This window comes from Microcaecilia unicolor, chromosome 3, assembly GCF_901765095.1.
Source record: "Microcaecilia unicolor chromosome 3, aMicUni1.1, whole genome shotgun sequence".
Lineage (NCBI taxonomy): Eukaryota > Metazoa > Chordata > Amphibia > Gymnophiona > Siphonopidae > Microcaecilia > Microcaecilia unicolor.
Window position 1 is genome coordinate 316771677 of NC_044033.1, and position 21099 is coordinate 316792775.

At 45.1% G+C, this 21099-nt stretch overlaps 1 protein-coding gene across 1 annotated transcript in view; it reads left to right on the forward strand.

Moving 5' to 3' along the window:
- The window catches only part of LOC115466814 (cyclic AMP-dependent transcription factor ATF-7), a 430182-nt gene that overhangs the window by 1176 nt on the left and 407907 nt on the right, over positions 1-21099 (forward strand). The window lies entirely within an intron of this gene.

Below are 21099 nucleotides of genomic sequence, written 5' to 3' on the forward strand. Positions count from 1 at the left end.
CATTCCAGCAATTTATAGGAACTTTTTGGACTAAGCATTTCATTAGGCACGTATTAGTAAAGTTTATTTTTAGACTATAGCGTTTCAGTTGTGGGGGGGCACATTAATAGGTAAAAGTATGAATGTGCTAGAAACTACTAACTATGCAAGTTCAGTAAAATTTATAACGCAGGCATGAACCCTCAAGGACAGTTTTACCAGTATCAATATTGGTCCAATATCACCTTATCCCCCATAACTTTGGAATGGCTAGATTAGTTGTCCTGCCTTTTCGATATAAGATGTTTGATACATCAGACTTCAATTTTTCAAAATTGGTCAGGGAGGTACAGTATGAGAGCAAAGTTGGCATTGTTTCCTTGGCTTAAGGAAATCACAAAAATATAGTTTCAGTGTTCTCCATATTGCCTTAGTTCATATTTATCAATATGAATCTTACATGTACCTGTTATCTTTGGATTAAATCTGTTTGTGGTTATTTTTTCAGAATTATACCAACTTCATCAACTTAATGCAAAATGAGCTACAATGGTTCTGAATATATACAAATAAATTGTAGGTTAAATTACAGTATTAGTGCATGTTGTAAATTGAGAGGGAGTTGATGTACCCATATTTATATTAGTCAATTCAGATATGTAAAGAATTTTTAGAGATGAATGGAAATGATGTTTTAAACCTCTTTGTTTCAAAATGTTTGATCATTTTAATGGTTATAGGTAATAAATGAAGTCTTGTTGGTTTTGTCTTAGGCCTTTAAACTTACCTGCATTTGGATTTTGATATTAGTTTATTCTGCACTGACCTGATGAAGAGAGCAGTGTGTAAGGTGGATAGTCTGGTGGCATGTTTTCAGCCTCTGAATAGTATGAGAGCTTCTAGGATTATTTGCTAGTTTTTAAATGGAAAAAACAGTTTTGATTATTGTATAAAATTACCAGAAGAACAGTGAGGAAAAGGCAGGAATTCACAACACAAACCACGGCCTAAAAAAATGTAAGACACAGAGAACCCAAATACCTTTTATTAAGGCTCAGCGTTCATAGAATTCTCAAGAAAGAGGACTTGCAAGATAGATTCCCGGTGTGTGGTTGCTGTTGAGGCTGTTTTTCTTTGTGGGTCCTCTTTCTGTTGCAGTCTCTTAAGAAGTTTGAGGGCCTGCCATTTCTGTGTGTGTGTGGGGGGGGGGGGGGGGGGCAGTGATTTCAATGGGGTCTTATTTAGATAATGCTTGCTCAAATGAACAAAAGGATTCCCTTATAGTAACATAGTAGATGACGACAGAGAAAGACCTGTATGGTCCATCCAGTCTGCCCAACAAGATAAACTCATATGTGCTGCTTTGTGTATACCTGACTTTGATTTGTATCTGCCATTTTCAGGACACAGACCGTAGAAGTCTGCCCAGCACTAGCCCCGCCTCCCACCACCGGCTCTGCCACCTAATCTCCGCTAAGCTTCTGTGGATCCATTGCTTCTGAACAGGATTCCTTTGTTTATCCCACACATTTTTGAATTCCGTTACTGTTTTCATCTCCACCACCTCCCGCGGGAGGGTGTTCCAAGTATCCACCACTCTCTCCGTGAAAAAATACTTCCTGACATTTTTCTTGAGTCTGCCCTCCTTCAATCTCATTTCATGCCCTCTAGTTCTACCGCCTTCCCATCTCCGGAAAAGGTTCGTTTGTGGATTAATACCTTTCAAATATTTGAACGTCTGTATCATATCACCTCTGTTTCTCCTTTCTTCTAGGGTATACATGTTCAGGTCTGCAAATCTCTCCTCATACGTCTTGTAACGCAAATCCCATGCCATTGTTGTTGCTTTCCTTTGCACCACTTCAAATTTTTTTTTTCATCTTTCGCAAGATACGGCCTCCAAAACTGAACACAATACTCCAGGTGGGGCCTCACCAACGACTTATACAGGGGCATCAACACCTCCTTTCTTCTGCTGGTCACACCTCTCTCTATACAGCCTAGCAACCTTCTTGCTATGGCCACCGCTTTGTCACACTTTCGTCGCCTTCAGATCCTCAGATACTATCACCCCAAGATCCCTCTCCCTGTACGTACATATCAGACTCTCACCGCCTAACATATACGTGTCCCGTGGATTTCTACTCCCTAAGTGCATTTCTTCGCATTGAATTTTAATTGCCAAACCTTAGACCATTCTTCTAGCTTCCGCAGATCCTTTTTCATGTTTTCCACTCCCTCCTGGGTGTCCCGGATGTCCATTCTGTTATAAATCTCTGTATCATCTGCAAAAAGGCAAACTTTACCTTCTAAACCTTCGGCAATGTCACTCACAAATATATTGAACAGAATCGGCCCCAGCACCGATCCCTGAGGCACTCCACTACTCACCTTTCATGTATCCGGTCGAATTCCTTTTACCACCACCCTCTGGCGTCTGTCCGTCAACCAGTTCCTAATCCAGTTCACCACATCGGGTCCTATCTTCAGCCTGTCTAATTTATTCAAGAGCCTCCTGTGGCGAACCGTGTCAAAAGCTTTGCTGAAATCTAAGTAGATGACGTCCATAGCAGGTCCATGATTCAATTCTCCGGTCACCCAGTCAAAGAATTCAATGAGATTCAGATTTACCTTTGGTAAAAACCATGTTGTCTCAGATCTTGCAACTTATTGGCTTCCAGGAAATTCACTGTCCTTTCCTTTAGCATCGCTTCCATTACTTTTCCAATAACCGAAGTGAGGCTTACCGGCCTGTAGTTTCCAGCTTCTTCCCTATCACCACTTTTGTGAAAAGGGACCACATCCAATCCCACGGAACCTCTCCCGTCTCCAAGCATTTATTAATTCTTTAAGAGGTCCCGCCAGAATCTCTCTGAGCTCCCTCAATATCCTGGGGTGGATCCCGTCCGGTCCCATGGCTTTGTCCATCTTTAGATTTTGAAGTTGTTCATGTACACTCTCTTCTGTGAACGGTGCTATATCCACTCCATTTTCATATGTACTTTTGTCAAGTCAATTGCGGTCCTGGATTTTCTTCTGTGAAAACAGAACAAAAGTATCTGTTCAACAAATTTGCTTTTTCTTCATCATTTTCTACATAGCGGTTCGCAGCATCTTTATTTATTTGTTACATTTATAACCCACATTTTCCCACCTATTTGCAGGCTCAATGTGGCTTACATAGTACCGTAAAGGTGTTCGCCAATTCCAGTGTAAACAGTTATACGGTGATGCTATGGTAGAATCAGTTTCAAGTAGAACAACATATTAGGAATCGTATAGAGGAAGAGTTACGTTGTGTCTATTACGTTCTTTGGTTTCGTAGTGTTGCAGGGTTCAGGGATTTAAGTAAGGTTGGTAGGGTATGCCTTTTTGAACAGGTATGTTTTTAGTAATTTCCGGAAGTTTAGGTGGTTAAACGTTGTTTTCACGGCTTTTGGTAGTGCATTCCATAGTTGTGTGCTTATGTAGGAGAAGCTGGATGCATAAGTTGATTTTATGAGAAATACAGAGTGGTAATTGCATTAAGGATCAATAAGGATCACAATTCCCTTTTTAGTTTTCCTCCTTTCACTAATATACCTGAAGAAACTTTTGTCACTCCTCCTTACTTTTCTAGCCATTTGTTCTTCCGCTCGTGCTTTCGTCAGACGTCTCTCTCTTTTGTCGTCTTTCAGTTTAATTCGGTATTCCTCTCCGTGTTCCTCCTCTTGAGTTTTTCTGTACTTCAGGAATTCCAACTCTTTAGCCTTTATTTTTTCAGCCACTTGCTTGGAGAGCCATATCGGTTTCCTTTTTCTCTTGCTTTCATTTACTCTCCTTACATAAAGGTTTGTGGCCCTATTTGTAGCTTCTTTCAGCCTGGACCACTTTCCTTCTACTTCTCGTTCGTCCTCCTAGCCCATCAGCTCCTTCCTCAGGTATTCCCCCATTTTACTAAAGTCAGCACGCTTGAAATCCAGGACTTTGAGTTTTGAGTGGCCGCCCTCCACTTCAGCTGTCATATCAAACCAAACCGTTTGATGGTCACTGCTGCCCAGGTGGGCACCCACTCTGACATTTGACACACTATCCCCATTTCTGAGCACCAGATTCAGCTTCGCTCCCTTCCTCGTGGGTTCCGTCATCATTTGTCTGAGCAGAACACTTTGGAAAGCAACCACGATCTCTCTACTTCTTTCCGATTCTGCAGACGGAACCTTCCAGTCTACATCCAGCAGATTGAAATCTCCCAGCAACAGCACCTCTCTCGTCTTTCCCAACTTTTGAATATCTGCGATCAGATCTTTATCTTTATTAAAGGAAAAAAAAGGTATTCTGCATTATTTACCGCTCTAGGGGAATCACAACATCACATACATAATCAATACTAGCACTAGGGGACACACAATGAAGCTACCAAGTAATAAAAACAAACTGGAGAAAACATTTCTTCACTCAGTGTGTAATTACTCTGGAATGTATTGCTAGAGAATGTGGTAAAAGCAGTTAGCTTAGTACGGTTTAAAAAGGTTTGGATAATTTCCTAAAAGTCCATAAACTATTAAGATGGATTTGGGAAAATCCACTTCTTATTTCTAGGACAAGAAGCATAAAATCTGTTTTACTTTTGTGGGATCTTGCCAGGTACTAGTGACCTGGATTGGCCAGTGTTGGAAATGGGATATTAGGCTCAATGGACCTTTGGCCTGCCCCAGTATGGCAACACTTATGTTCTTATGATATGAATTTGGAGTATTAATGAAGATATTCCTGGTGTTTTCTCTGCCTTTGGCTTGTGTATGAACTTGGTTTCTTTACCAGTTGAATGCCACTTACAAGGACTGATCAAAATATGTTCATTACTGTGAGGCAATTCATTTTTAAATATAACTGCATTTTTGAAGTAGGCTGTGAAAACTGTAAGACTATAGCTATTCTGTATGCTGTTTTAGATTTTCATATGTAATTACAAATTGTCAATTTGTATTTATCTTTTTATTACTTTTTATTGAATTTATTTAGAGCTGCATTTTGATTAAAATTTTAATTGCACAATTGTTTTTTTTTTTTTTTTTTACCCACTGCAGCTCCTTGTGAGACTAGGCAACGAAGGGTTAAGAGAATATCCCGAAGTCACAAGGAGCTTGGGGTGGGGGAAGAGATAATAATAAAAAAACCCCAAACCTTTAATGTTGTTAAGTATGCTTGGAGTCCTTTGATAGTAGCTCTCTATGTATAATCTATTTCTGTAAGGTCCCTTCCTACTTTAGTTCTTGGAACGTATAGTTTTGGCCTACACTGGTGTTATAGGTTGCCTTGTGGGAATGGAGATGTTTTTCTTGTTCATACATGTTTTTCAAGATCTTTTCGGGAAAGGGGATGGGATTTGATATACTACCTTTCTGCACTTAATAATCAAAGCAGTTTACATATTAGTTACTCTATAGTTCTAAAGCTGTAAGAAAGTAAGGAATTGCTAAATGATGGCTTTGTCTGCTTTCACAGTAGTTAAAGCACTTTTTAATATCCTATTCAGTTTCCTGTTCTTTTTTTCTCTGATTTGTGGTGCATTTTGCTCCTTCCTCCACTCCTAGATATTTTGTATATACCTTCCTGTTCAAATTTCTTCAATTTTATTTAACTCTTTAGGCAAGGTTGCTTTGGATTTGTGTAGGTCAAGTGTCTTATGATGTAAATAGTTTCGCACTTTGGGCAAGTGTTGAGCTCAAAACATCTACAAACACTAGGTGTGATATTACCTATGGATCATTAGTATCTGCTTCTTAAAGAGTTAATAAGGATGTTCAGTGGATTTAGTTCCATACAAATCAGATAGTGATGATTGGGACTCTCCCTGTAATATTCCTTGGTGGATTGATTTTAGGAATAAAATAAATATAAAAATGAAGATTACATAACATAGTACATGACAGATGAAGACCTGCATGGTCCATGTAGTCTTTCTTTTTTTTTGTTTTTTTTTGTCTTAAGCCATCATGCAGCCAAACTGTTGGACAGAGTGCAAACATTTGGACTTACCCTTGAGGTTCTTATTCTGTCTTTTCTCAATTCATCAGCACTTAGCAATTGCAAAACAAGTATGAAAGCTCAAATAGAAAATGTGTATACGTAGGTTACATGGACAGGTGCACAGTACCAACCAGCAAACAAGGTTGTCTTTAAGACCAATTATGCATGAAACTTAAGGAAACTCTTTATATATAGATAGATGTTTTCACATAATGCTTAAGATACAAACATGAAATCTAGATCTGTAGTTTGCTATCACAGCTGTAATGTTTTGTTTCAAATTACTTGCAATTTATGGTGGCCAAAAATGGAAACTCTTTATATATAGATAGATGTTTTTACATAATGCTTAAGATACAAACATGAAATCTAGATCTGTAGTTTGCTATCACAGCTGTAATGTTTTGTTTCAAATTACTTGCAATTTATGGTGGCCAAAAATGGACTGTTGATTAGCAACAAATTAATATATATTCTTCCAAAATATATTTTCTTGAAAACTACAGTTGTACTCCCTCATAGCGTTTTTTTTTTTTACCAATATGCAAGTTATATTTGGAAAGATTCTGGTGAGTGTCTTTTTAAAATCTTCTCGAAGCCTCGGAGTAGCCATTAACTTAGTATTCAACTGTACTTTTGTACAGCTGTCAGTTCACTATTGCCCCATGATGTGTTTCTGGTAGCAAGCTGTTACATTCATAATGACATATATTTGCTGTTGATTATACTTAACCAATTTACTACTTCTCTTGATAGTGTCATTCTGTTATGGCACGCTTTATTTTTATTTATTTGTTGCAGTTGTATCCCACATTTTTCCACCTTTTTGCAGGCTCAATGTGGTTTACATGGTACCGTAATCGGCGTTAAACAATTTCAATGTGAACAAATACAAGTTGCGATTAATATCAAGGTGATATGGTAGAGTGAGATACATGTATGGTAAAGACAATTTGGGAGAACTTAGGGAAAGGAAGAGTTAGGATATGTCCGTTACGATCTTTGGTTAAGTTGTGTCTTTCGTTTCTTTTGAAAGTGGTATTAAATCATGGCACTTTTTACTTCTATTATAGGTGATGGTGAACCTTGTTCTCAGAGAGCATAATTTATTGCTTAAACACCGAAGTTTTGTTGATGCATGTCAGAATCAGCCATCAGGTATATCTCCTGACTAATTCAGTCCATCCTTCAGACAACACATTTTGAGTTTGTAATATATAGCCATATATTATAATTATGAAACATAAGTCAATGTGATATGATTCCTTGGTCTGGCACATCAGAGCGGGACCTAAAGTTAACTATAATTAGCATACTGGTTACGATGGATAGTACATAAGGAGTACCTTGCTTCTTGCCCAAGGTGGTTTTGACCTTCCATATTAAACTCCTTGAATCTCCCTTTCTTTCATTGGGAGGATGTAGGGGACCAGTTCACCTCGAGTCTTCTGGAAATTCAGAGGGCTCTCATGCATTACCTGGAGGCTACTAATGACCTTCGTCATTTGGGTAGACTGTCTTGTGCATTTTGGCAAGTAGAAGCTGGGCCTCATGGTGTCCAAGGTATCTGTTGCTTGCTGTTTAAGAAGGCAATTGCCTCAGCCTACATCTTGGCAGGTAAGACTTTGCCTCTGGTTTTAAAGGCGCATTCCTTGTCATCAAGCAGATGAATCCATTACGAGTGGGTTGTGTCTATGTCCATCAACCAGCAGGGGGAGATAGAGAGCACTGAAAAACCATAGTGCCTCATGGTCAGCTAGCTCCATCTGCCTCTTCTGTATTCTCTATCTCCCCAGCAGGGTGGTTGCAGCTTGTTCAAGCTCCTTCAGAAAATCTGCCTGGGGTGGCTCCTGTGCCTTTGCCAGTTGTAGCAGGGTGTTGTGGCTGATGGTGCCCACTTTAAAGGCAAATAGGTTATCCCTTACCCGGCACCCGATGTGGAAGTAGACAAATAGGCAAGCCCTGTCTCTGTGGATGCAGGCACATAGGTTTGCCCTTTCCCTGCCTTTCCCACGCTACTGATCCTCCGGAGTTGGAAATTTGCCTTTTTCGCTGTTGCCTCAAACTTTCCCCACAGCGTAAAAAAAAAAAAAAGTTGCGTCGCGCTTTGGCGCTGCGATCCCAGAAAAGAGGTTTTCTTCTGATTGTGCAGCTTGACCGGAGCTTGGAGACTCGGTCTGGTGAGGTAAGAGCATTTTGTAGCTCCTCCGGGGAGGGCCCGCGTTCGGGATGATTTTGGCGCGAATCCGCCATTTTGAATTTTGGCTGCTGAGAAAGTAAAGCGCTGTTCCGTTTGTGGCAAGCACAAATCTGCAGCGGGGCTCTGTAAGGCATGCTTTTCAGATGGTAGAGCCGGGCCGAGCATGGTGAGCGATGTTCTTTCCTGCTCCATGGAGCTGGCAGCGGGCGCCATTTTGGAACAGCATGGCGCGACCCCCGCTGAGGCGGAGGGGTTGAGTCTGGAGGGGCGCCTCGTGTAGAGGCTAATAAAAGAGCTGTTTTCCCCTGGACTGGAACCGGGAGGCCAGGGTGAGCCACTCTCCCCTGAATTTGTTTTATTGCTGCTTAATGCATACATGTTAAAAAGAGCTCTTCCGCAGGGGTCCTCTGTGGCCATGCTTTCTGTATCCCCTCCAGTGGAGTCTGGCCTTGGATTACCGTCAGGCGCGTTTTCCCCTGACAGATGGCCGCAAGACAAGCGCAGAAGGGTGGATGGTGGATTCCCCTTCAGAGAGTGGCGCACCCCCCCCCCCCCGGTGGTTGGGATGTGAGGACTCTGAGGGGTCTGGCAGGCCTTCGTGGTCTGGAGAGCCAGAAGAAGTTGCAGGATTGCCACCGGATCCAGATGATCCTTCCGCGGTGAGGATTATCCACCGCGATGAGCTGCCAGCGCTTATTACTGATGCCTTGCAGATCCTCTCTATAGAAGACCCTGGGAGTACTGAGACCTCCTCCGGTAATCCGAGAATGGCAAGTACTAAGAAGCCTGCTCGAGCCTTTCCTTTGCATGACTCCATCCAAGAGCTTATCACGGCTCAATGGGCTGACCCCGAGGGGCCTTTGAAAGTCGCCAGGGCTATGGGGCAATTATACCCTCTAAGTGAGGAGCATTTGGCGCGCCTAGCAGTGCCTAAAGTGGATGCCCTAGTCACGGCTGTGACAAAGAAAACTACCCTCCCAGTGGAAGGAGGAGTTGCCCTGAAGGACATGCAGCACCGTCGCCTGGCGGCAGTTATGAAATGGTCCTTTCAGGCCTATCCTTATTGGCGTCTGCATGCAGCTGCTACGCTGCCCGAGCCTGCCTCGCTTGGTTACAACAGGCAGTGAAAAGCCCGGAGATGGAGCGGAGTCCCTTACGGAGGTGGCACCGCAGATGGAACAGGCCTTGTCATTTTTGGCTGACGCCCTGTATGATCTGGTCAGAGCTTCGGCTAAACAGATGGTTGTAGCGGTGGTGGCTCGCCGTCTTCTGTGGCTGCGGCATTGGGCAGCTGACATGGCCTCTAAGCAAAGGTTGGTGGTTGCCCTTTCAAGGCCTTCTCCTGTTTGGTGAGGAGTTGGAGAAAATTGTAAAAGGCCTGGGGGATGCCAAAGCCCAGCGCTTACCCGAGGATAGGACATGGCCTTCTTCCAAGGGTCAGGCGGTTCCCTCCTCTTACAGACCTCGCTTCCGTGAAGCTAGAAGGTACCGCCCAGGGCGTTCTGCTGGGTTTACTTCGCATGCCCATTTTCAGCAGAAGAACTCCTTTCGCTCAGACAAACGTTGCGCAGCAGCAGGCTCAAGACCTGGAGTTCATGGGCGACCCTCTCAATGATGGTGCGCCGGCCCCCTCCTCAATTCTTGTGATAGCAGGATGACTTTCCCTCTTTCTCGAGGAGTGGGCCAAGATTACCTCAGATCAGTGGGTCTTGGACCTGATCAGAGAAGGCTTCAGAGTAGAATTCAATGCCCCGATAAGAGACATGTTTGTGAAGTTCCAATGCAGTTCTGCCGCCAAATGGGTGGCGGTAGAGGAGACCTTGCAAGGCTTGATTCACATTGGGGCGGTTTCCCCCGTGCCTCCCGCTGAATGTGGCTCTGGCTGTTACTCCATTTACTTTGTGGTGCCGCGAAAAGGAGGGTATTTTCAGCCTATCCTAGACTTAAAACAAGTCAACAAGTCTCTGAACGTGCGGCATTTTCACATGGAAACTCTGCGCTCCGTCATAGCGGCGGTACAGCCAGGAGAGTTTCTCACGTCTCCGGACCTGAAAGAAGCTTACTTCCACATACCAATTTGGCCCCCGCACCAGAGGTTTCTGCGTTTCGCGGTGATGGGAAAACATTTCCAGTTTCGGGCCTTGCCTTTTGGCCTCGCCACAGCTCCCCGAACCTTTTCCAAGGTAATGATGGTAGTAGCTGCTTTTCTCAGGCGAGAGGGTATCCTGGTTCACCTGTACCTAGACGACTGGCTCATCAGAGCAGACTCAGAAAAAGAGTCATTAGGTTACAGCCAGAGTGGTCTCAGTACTGCACTCTCTGGGCTGGGTCGTCAATATAGCCAAAAGTCACCTGACCCCCTCTCAATCTCTAGAATATTTGGGGGTCTGGTTCGACATTGCTGGTTTGATATATTTATATTTAGTGTTTGATTACATTCATATTTTTAGGTTTTCCGTTTTTAGAGTTGCTCCTTTCAGAAGGTTTCAAATTAGGTATGTGTCCACCACTCCATTTTTATTATTTAGTATGTTACACAATATTTTCACATATTTATATATGTTCAAGGTCTACTAATGCTGTATATCAGTGCCCTTGTTTTGCTGTTTTTATGTATATGTTCTTATATAGACTAGCCATTAAGCCCGTAACAACGGGCTAGTTTTTTGTTTTCCTGTGGCCTCCCCCTGTCCATCAACCCTGCTCTCTCCCCTGCCCTCCCCCCCCATGTCCTGCAGCCCTCCTGTCTCCCCTGGCCTCATCCTGTCCACCAACCCTCCTCTCTCCCCTGCCCTCCCCCCATATCCAGCAACCCTCCTCTTTCCCTTGCCCTCTCCCCATGTCCAGCTACCCTCCTTGTCGCCGCTCCCTCCCCCCTCGGTGCCGGGCTCCCTGCACTGACATGAGAGCGCCTCTCACCTCCATGTGAAAGTGCTGCAGGCAGCAGCATATCGCTCTGCTGCTGCCTGCAGCGCTTCCACACGGAGGTGAGAGGCGCTGTCATGTCAGTGCAGAGGGCCCGATACGGAGGGGGAGGGGTGCGGCAGCGGCGGCAACAACGTCGGGGATGGAGGGGTGGAGTTTGGTGCGCCAGCGATGTTCCTTCGTCTCCACTGGCTCCAATCGCAACGGCCGTTTCCCTCTCTGTTCCACCCTCTGACGTCGTCACGTCTTGACGCGAGGGCGGGATAGAGAGGGAAGTCTCTACTGCGCATTTGCGGGTGAGTCGATCACTTGTCATTTATATGTTTGATATTTATTATTTATTATATATATGTTGGGAATCGTATACATGCTTGTATATATACACAATTTTTAAATACATATACTGCGTTTTTTGTGATGGGATGATTGATTTAATTATTTATTTGTATTAAGTGGTCCTTTCTATGTACACCACATACTTATTGATGTTTAGATTTTACATACATGTATGTATAACATTTTATTATCATTTTATAGCTTATACATTATCTATTTGTTCATGAATATATGAGAAACTATGGTGGTATGTTTTTATATTTTAAATTTGATTTTTTATTTATTATAATTCAATCTGTTCGTTTATTGTAGCCCCTGACGCAGCCCTTGGTGGGCGAAACACGGCCTGTGTCGGGCAATTTGTTTACATGTGGTATCTTCAATAAAATCTTTCTGATGTTATATTGATCTGCTGGCTTCTTTTTCCATATTGGATTTTGCAGATCGCTTGCCTTGTTGTTTTTTGAGACAAGGGATATTCCAGTAAAGTCATTTCCACTCTCCTACAGGCCAGCAAGCGTTCCACTTCCGTGACTTATGCCAGGATTTGGCGCCAATTTGAGGCTTGGTGTGCTTCTAAAGCGATCACACCCATGCGGGCTTCTGTCTCGCCGATACTTGACTTTTTGCAGGATGGTTTACAAAAAGGCTTGACCTATAATTCCCTGCGTGTTCAAATGGCAGCCTTACCATGTTTTCGAGGGAAGGTCTCTGGCCTCTCTCTGGCTGCTTGCCAGGCTTCATCAGGAACAAGTGCTGCCGATTCAAACACTGAATTTGTCTGGAAAAGCAAACATCATATTAGATCCTGGATTCTTGATCTTTCCACTCATGTTCAGCTAAAACAACCCACCGGTGTACCTACTTTCACTCACACAGATTTCTTTTCAAAATGGCGCTACCACGTCACACGCCAACTCAAAAGCATTTAAATAGAGAGCATTTAAACGAAAACGCCCCTTTCAAAATCTTAAAGATACAATCCATCTACTGGTTGTCCACAATGTAGATTATATTGGTACATTTATTTTTATTTATTTTAGATTTTGCTCACACCTTTTTCAGTAGTAGCTCAAGGTGAGTTACATTCAGGTACTCTGGATATTTTTCTGTCCCAGGAGGGCTCACAATCTAAGTTTGTACCTGAGGCAAAGGAGGGTTAAGTGACTTCCCAAGATCACAAGGAGCAGCAGTGGGATTTGAACCAGCCACCTATGGATTGCAAGACCGGTGCTCTAACCATTAGGCCACTCCTCCATGATTCAAAACATTTAATGTATAATGGTTGAAATGATTGTGAAATCATATACCAAATAGTTCAAAATTAATAAAATTTATGCCAGTCAATGCAGCTGTTCAAACCCGCTGGTTCTAGAGATTTAAGGAGAAAAATCCATTTTGCTTCTTTGCGTTGTAATGACAGTTTGCGGTTACCTCCTGGGCTAAATGGTTCTACATTATCACTCATCATGTGACATCTTCAAACGAGTGCCTCTTTTGCATACAATGTGCAACCAGAGGTTCCTTGCAAATCGACCTCCTGATGTTTGATCTGTGCTCTAATATTTGAACTTTTACAGTCGAGTGGTCATCCCTACGTATATTTTGGGACATGGACACATAACAGCATACACGTTGTGGTCTGACAATTAGTAAAATGTTGTAAATCATATGTTTTATGATTGACTTCATCTGTAAAGCTGCTTGTTTGTTTAGTGTTTATCTGTTATCCTGTAATGACAATGTTGTTAAAATTATGTAAGCCACATTGAGCCTGCAAATAGGTGGGAAAATGTGGGATACAAATGCAATAAATAATAAATATAGTGATACGGCAAATTTGGCAAGTGCCACACTTAATGTGTCCCTTGATCTGCTTTTCTTTTCTTTTTGGTTTAATGGATACATCAGCTGGACTCATCTTCTCCGTTAAATTCTGCCCTCTGGAAAGTGCTATACATAAGCTCTTCTCCTTAAAGGTGGGAATAGACTGTATCATTTCCCATCGACTTTTCACCATCATAGCAATTTTAGGGCTCACCTCTGTATGCGGCATAACCATGGTCAATGTGACCTCTCCTTTTTCTCTAATGTTGGAGCTGGATAAAAGGAGATCCCTGTTATTAAACTTAGCTCTCCTATATGCTCTTTTTAAGAACTCTGAATATCCTCTGTCTCTCAATCTGTTCATCAGATCCTTTGCTTGTTTTTTATACATGTCCATATCTGAACAGATTCTCCGCGTTCTAAGCATCTGGGAAAATGAAAGACTGTTCTTTAGTTGAGCAGGGTGACAGCTCGAGTTATGAAGAAAGGTGTTCCTGTCTGTATTTTTTTGCAAAGACTTTAGTGTGAAACCCATCAGAATATACTGTAATCTCCAAATCTAAATACTGTATGACCTCATAGAAATGTTGTTCTGTGAATTGGATGTTTGAATTGCAAGTGTTCAACTGTTTCATAAATTGTGATAATTTTGTTGTTGTTCCCTGCCATAACATGAATACATCGTCGATAAACCTCCACCACTGATATATAAGGGACCCATTCTATTTCAAACTGTCATATAAAGGTTCGCGATGGACGGTGCAAAAGTTGCTCCCATCGCGTCTCCACTTGTTTGAAGATAAACTGTGCCATTAAACATGAAATAGTTTTCCGTTAATGCCATCCTTGCTAATGTCTGTATGAAATCTGTGGATATTAAATGAGGTCTACTTTTGGATTCCAATGTTTTTTTAATTGTTTGCAATTCTTCATTCTGTGGAATAGATGTATATAACGAACATACATCTAGCATTACTATTAGGAAATGTTCTTGCTCAAAATTAATCAGTTTTGTAAAAAAAGTGTGTAGTGTCTATAATAAATGAAGCCCCTTTAGAGACTTCTGGTTTCAAAAGTCTACGAAAGAAGACAAGTCTCCAAAACAGATTGTTTAGATGACAGTATTGGTCTACCAGGAGGGTGGACCAAACTTTTATGTATTTCAGGCAGGAAGTACATGACGGGAACTGTAGGATTAGAACGATTCAAAAATATTTAATCTCTAATCGTAATTAGTCCTTCCTGTAAAGCCTTGTTAGTTATCCTTGATATCTGAGATTCCTTGTCATCAAGCAGATGAAGCCATTATGTGTGGGTTGTGTCCATCAACCAGCAGGGGGAGATAGAGAGCATTCAACTTTTCACAGTGCCTCATGGCCAGCTAGCTCCACTGCCTCTTCAGTATCTCCCCAAGCAGGGTGGCTGCAGCTTCTTCGAGCTCCATCAAAAATCTGCCTGGGGGTGGCTCCTGGCTTGCCAGTTGTTAGCCGGGGTGTTAGAGGCTATAGCAGCTTCACTTTGAAGGCACATAGGTCAGCCCTTTCCCTGCCTTACCTAAGCCCCTGTGGATGTGGACATATTAGCTTGCTTTTCCCTGTCCTTTCCCACTCAGTGGATGCAGGTACATTGGTTTGTCTTTCCCTGCCTTTCCCACTTATCTGAGCCTCCGGAGTGTTTTTATTTACCTCTTTTGCCTCTGCTTCCCTCACAGCGTTAAAAATAAATAAATAAAGTCGCGTCGCCCTTTAGTTCAGCGATCTTGGAAAAGAGGTGTTTTTCTTGAGATTCTTCTGCAGGACCGGAGCTGTGATACTTGGTCTAGTGAGGTAAGAGTGTTTTCTGACTCCTCCGGGGTGGGCCCGCGATTGGGACGTTTTTGGCGCAAACCGCCATTTTTGAATTTTACCGCCGTTTTCAGCGATGGCTGCGGAGACTGTAAAGCGTTGTTCTAAATGTGGCAAGCGTAAATCAGCAGCGGGGCTCTGTAATTCGTGCTGTACAGACGGTAGAGCCGGCCCGAGCATAGCAAGCGGCGATCTTTTGTGCTCTGAGCTGGCAGCGGACGCCATTTTGGATTTTCCACATGGCGCGGCCTCCGTTGCGACGGAGAGCCCTGAATCCGGGGGGGGGGGGGGGGGGGAATCCTCTGAGTGAGGCTGCTAATAGAGCTGATAGCCTGGGCAGGATCCGGGCGGTCAGGGAGCGGTTTTCTCCCCTGATTTTGTTTTAATGCTGCATAGGGCATACATGCTTAAAAGAGCTCTTCCACAGGGATCTTCGGACCCTCTGCCTGCTCCCCCGGTAGATCCTGGCCTTTTGGAGTTGGCTTTGCCTGTTTCTTATCCTCCTGATAAACGCAGAAGGGCTAATTCCCCTTCTGAGTGTGGCGCACCCCACTTTTCCCCCCCGTGGTCGGGCTATGAGGATTCTGAGGGGTCTGGCAGAACTTCTTGGGCTGAGGAGCCACAGTCGGGTGCAGAATTGCCACAGGAGCTGCTTGATCCGTCTGCGGTGAGGATTTTCCACCGCGAGGAGCTGCCAGCGCTTATTTCAGATGCCTTACAAGCCCTCTCGATTGAAGATCCTGGGAGTGGCACAGCCTCCGCTGTTAATCCAAGGATGGCTAGTACCAGAAAGCCTGCTCGAGCCTTTCCTTTGCATGACTCCATCCAAGAGCTAATTTCGGCTCAATGGGCTGACCCCGAGGGACCTTTGAAGGTTGCCAGGGCTATGGGGCAATTATACCCTCTGAGTGAGGAACATTTGGCTCGCTTTGCAATGCCTAAAGTGGATGCCCTGGTCACGGCTGTGACAAAGAGAACTACCCTCCCTGTTGAAGGAGGTGTTGCCCTGAAGGATATTCAAGACCGCAGGCTTGATTCAGCTCTGAAGCGGTCCTTTGATTTGGCAGGTCTCACTGTTCAGGCGTCTGCATGCAGTTGTTATGCTGCTAGAGCCTGCCTGGCTTGGTTACAGCAGGCAGTGGAACAGCCAGGTGATGGAGCGGAGACCTTATCTGAAGTGGCTCCGCGGATGGAGTCGGCCTTGTCCTTTTTGGCTGACGCCCTTTATGATATGGTCAGAGCTTCGGCTAAACAAATGGCTGTAGCAGTGGTGGCTCGCCGCACTCTTTGGCTACGGCATTGGGCGGCGGACATGGCCTCTAAGCAAAGGTTGGTGAAGTTGCCCTTTCAAGGCCTTCTCCTGTTTGGTGAGGAGCTGGAAAACATTGTTAAAGGCCTGGGGGATTCCAAACCTCAGCGCTTGCCCGAAGATAAGCTGAAGCCTTCCTCTAAGGGTCAGGCGGTCCGCTCCTCTTGCAGACCTCGCTTCCGTGAAGCTCGAAGGTACCGCCCGGGGCGTGCTGCTGGGTTCACTTCGCATGCCCGCTTTCAGCAGAGAAACTCCTTTCGCTCGGACAAACGTTCCGCAGCTGCCGGTTCAAGGCCTGGAGTTCAGGGGCAACCCTCTCAATGATGGTGCGCTGGCCTCCTCGTTTCCTGTCATCGGAGGAAGACTTTCCCTCTTTTTCGAGGAGTGGGCCAAAATCTCCGCAGATCAGTGGGTCTTGACCCTGATCAGAGACGGATACTGAATAGAATTCAATGCCCCGGTGAGAGACGTGTTTGTGGAGTCCCAATGCGGTTCTGCCGCCAAATGGGCGGCGGTAGAGGAGATTTTGCACAGTCTGTGCCAGATAGGGGCTGTGACCCCGGTGCCTCCCGCCGAACAAGGTTTAGGCCGCTACTCCATTTACTTTGTGCTGCCACGAAAAGGCGGGTCTTTTCGCCCGATCCTGGACTTAAAAGAGCTAAACAAGTCCTTAACAGTGCAGCATTTTCACATGGAAACCCTGCGCTCCATCATTGCGGTGGTACAGCCAGGAGAGTTTCTCATGTCTCTGGACCTGAAAGAAGCTTACTTGCACATACCAATTTGGCCCCCGCACCAGAAGTTTCTGCGGTTTGCGGTGTTGGGAAAACATTTCCAGTTTCGGGCCTTGCCTTTTGGCCTCGCCACAGCTCCCCGAGCCTTCTCCAAGGTATTGGTGGTAGTAGCTGCTTTTCTCAGGCGAGGGGGTATCCGGGTTCACCTGTACCTAGACGACTGGCTCATCAGAGCAGACTCAGAAAAAGAGAGTCATCTAGCTACAGCCAGAGTGGTTTCAGTCCTTCGATCTCTGGGCTGGGTCGTCAATATGGCCAAAAGTCACCTGACCCCCTTGCAATCTCTAGAATATTTGGGGGCCAGGTTCGACACAGCCTCGGGCTATGTATACCTACCTGAGCTAAGGCGGTGCAAGTTTCAGAATCAGGTCCGTCTGCTCCTGAGGATGCCCCGCCCGCGAGCTTGGGACATTGTCCAGCTGTTGGGATCGATGACGGCCACCTTGGAAGTGGTGCCATGGGCGAGAGCGCACCTGAGACCTCTACAGTATTCTCTACTTCAACGATGGTCTCCAGTATCTCAGGATTATCAGTGCAGACTTTCTTGGCTTCCTGCGGCCCGCCTCAGTATGGAGTGGTGGCTCTCGGACAGCATGTTGCGGCGGGGAATGCCGCTGGCGGTCCCCGATTGGTGCCTAGTGGTGACAGATGCCAGCCTGAAGGGCTGGGGCGCACATTGCCAGGGGAAGCATGCCCAGGGTCTGTGGACGCTCGACAAGTCGGAGTGGTCTATCAACCGCCTGGAGTTGAAAGCGGTGTTTCAGGTGTTTCTGGCCTTTCAAGTGACCCTGGAAGGATTGGCTGTCCGAGTGGCCTACATAAATCGACAAGGTGGCACTCAGTGCAGAGCTCTAGCCGCGCAGGCCGAACAAATTTGTCACTGGGCCGAGCTGCATCTACAGTCCCTGTCAGCAGTTCACATTGCAGGTCAGAGCAACGTGCAAGCCGACTATCTAAGCAGGCATCAGATTGATCCAGCGAAGTGGGAAGTAGCAGACGATGTATTCCCGCAGATATGTGCCAAATGGGGCAAGCCAGTGATGGATCTTATGGCGACCAGTTCCAATGCCAAAGTCCCGTGCTTCTTCTGCCGGGTTGGATGCCTTGGCTCAACCCTGGCCCCTGGGCTTGCTGTATGTCTTCCCTCCATGGCCCTTAATAGGGCGAGTGCTGCTGCAGATTTGGCTGCATCCAGGAAAAGTGGTTCTCGTCGCCCCGGATTGGCCCAGGAGGCCTTGGTATGCGGACCTCCGACAGATGCTGTTGGAGGCTCCCTTTCCGTTACCTCTGGTTCCGTACCTGTTGTCATAGGGTCCGGTGGCCATGGAGGATGCCTGTCGCTTTGGTCTTATGGCATGGCGATTGAGAGGGTGCAATTGAGAGAGAAAGGCTACTCTAAGGTAATTTCCACTCTCCTGCAGGCCCGTAAGCGCTCCACTTCTGTGGCTTATGCAGGATTTGGCGCCAGTTTGAAGTCTGGTGTGTTTCAAGAGCGCTTTTTCCGTTGTGGGCTCCTGTCTCGCCGATTCTGGACTTTTTGCAGGATGGTGTACACAAAGGCTTGGCCTATAATTCCCTGTGGGTGCAAGTGGCAGCATTGGCCTCCCTGCGTGGCAAGGTTGAAGGCGTGTCCTTAGCTGCTCAACCAGATGTGGCACGGTTTCTTAGAGGGGTGCTTCGGCTCCGTCCTCCCGTGCGGGCACCTTGTCCAGCTTGGAACCTGGGGTTAGTATTGAAGGCTCTTCAGGGGGCTCCCTTTGAACCGCTTCGGCGTGCTTCTGAGAAAGATTTGACACTGAAGGCCGTCTTTTTAGTGGCCATTACCTCGGCGAGATGGGTGTCAGAGCTCCAGGCGCTGTCCTGTAGAGACGCTTTTCTGCAATTCTCAGAGTCAGGGGTTACGGTTTGGACCGTGACTTCCTTTTTGCCTAAGGTGGTTTCAGCGTTTCACCTAAACCAGCCTGTTTTTCTTCCCTCCTTTGTTGAGGAGGAGTTTCCAGATTCATTTGGGCAGTTGCACCTTTTGGATGTGCGCAGGACTCTGTTGCAGTATCTGCTAATTACAAATTCTTTCAGGACCTCCGATCATCTTTTTGTGCTGTTTGCAGGTCCTCGCAGAGGGTCTTCAGCGTCTAAAGCCACTGTTGTCCGTTGGCTCAAAGAAGCTATCTTTTCAGTACATCTGCTGTCTGGCCAGGCTCCGCCTGAAGCTTTTAAGGCACATTCCACAAGAGCGATTTCCTCTTCCTGGGCGGAAACTGGAGCACTATCTCTTCATGAGATTTGCAGTGCTGCAACCTGGGCTTCTAAGCTCTCTTTCGCCCGACATTACAGGCTGGATGTGGCTGCTAGGAGGGATGCGCATTTTGGAGCACAGGTGCTAGTGCGTGGTGTGGCTTGTTCCCCACCCTATTTAGGGATTGCTTTGTTACATTCCATACGTAATGGCTTCATCTGCTTGATGACAAGGAAGGGAAAATTAGGTTCTTACCATGATAATTTTCTTTCCTTTAGTCATAGCAGGTGAAGCCATGAGCCCTCCCTGTATGATTGTCTGTATTGCAGTGATTCTGATTTTAGGTGCTGTTCTTGTTTGCTGAAGTTATATTCCTTCCTTGGGGAGTCGGAAAACAGTCTTCAGGATTCTTGTTACAGTTATAGGAGGCTGAGTTCATTCCCTCCAGTTCATGTTTTGGGAGGATGAGTTTATTCCCTCCAGGAGGATGCAAGTATTCCCTCCATTTATACAAAGTGGAGGACGAGTTCATTCCCTCCTTTTTTGAGTTTATGCCCTTGTTAAGGGGCCATCGTTCGCTGTGAGGAAAGTTCATGTTATTCCCATTGCGGTTTGCCATACTGCTTTGGAAGCTTCAAATACTGAAGAGGCAGTGGAGCTAGCTGGCCATGAGGCACTGTGAAAAGTTGAGTGCTCTCTATCTCCCCCTGCTGGTTGATGGACACAACCCATACGTAATGGCTTCATCTGCTATGACTAAAGGAAAGAAAATTATCATGGTAAGAACCTAATTTTCCCATATTGCACACCTTGTAGAGGTAATCCCTGTTTCTCTGGACTGCATTCTTATGACTATTAGAAAGCTTTGCTGCTACTGATGTAGCTTTTTCACTCTGTTTGAAGCACTGCCACTTCTCCATGCTTTTCACATGTATCTGAGAAGATCCATGCTTAGTTTTTTTCTGAGGTTTTCTTCCAATCTCGTACACCTGTTTTGATGAATGAGTCCTCAGCATAGGCTGTTTCTGACTGGAAGTGTCGACAGGGAATGCAGAATGCATCATAATTTTGCATAATAGCTGAAAATGAACGGTTGTATTTCCCAAACATTCTTTTCGGGAAAACATGCAGATGTGGTTGATTTGGTCCATTACATTTTTCTCCAAGCAGCAGCTAGGCTTCTTATATCAACTGTACTTGTACTCGGTGCATCTAAGGAGAGTAGCACTGATGTGGAAGCAGCAAGGGCTTGCTCTAGAGTTGATGCTAAATGCCTATGGGAATTAAGAACTGGTAGTTCAGCACTTGCTTTCACAAAAAGATTTCTAATATTCATTTTGCGTTTATCAAGATACGTCAGTTTTACTCTCTCTGGTATATTTAGAGAAATCCAACAGGTTAAGAATAGAAGTAGTAGATTTCCTTCAACCTCAGCAGTTGCAAAGGGCTCTCACCCTAAAAAAAAACATTAATTTTGATGTGACTGTGGTAACAGCAATACAAATTTCTGCCACAAAAGAGGCACCCACCATACCACATTGCATCGCCTCCCCCCACCAACAGCACAAAAGCAGCTCAGCAACCAAACCAAATTTTTTTGTGTGGGAGTGAAGTCTGAATTCTCAACAAAACTCTGC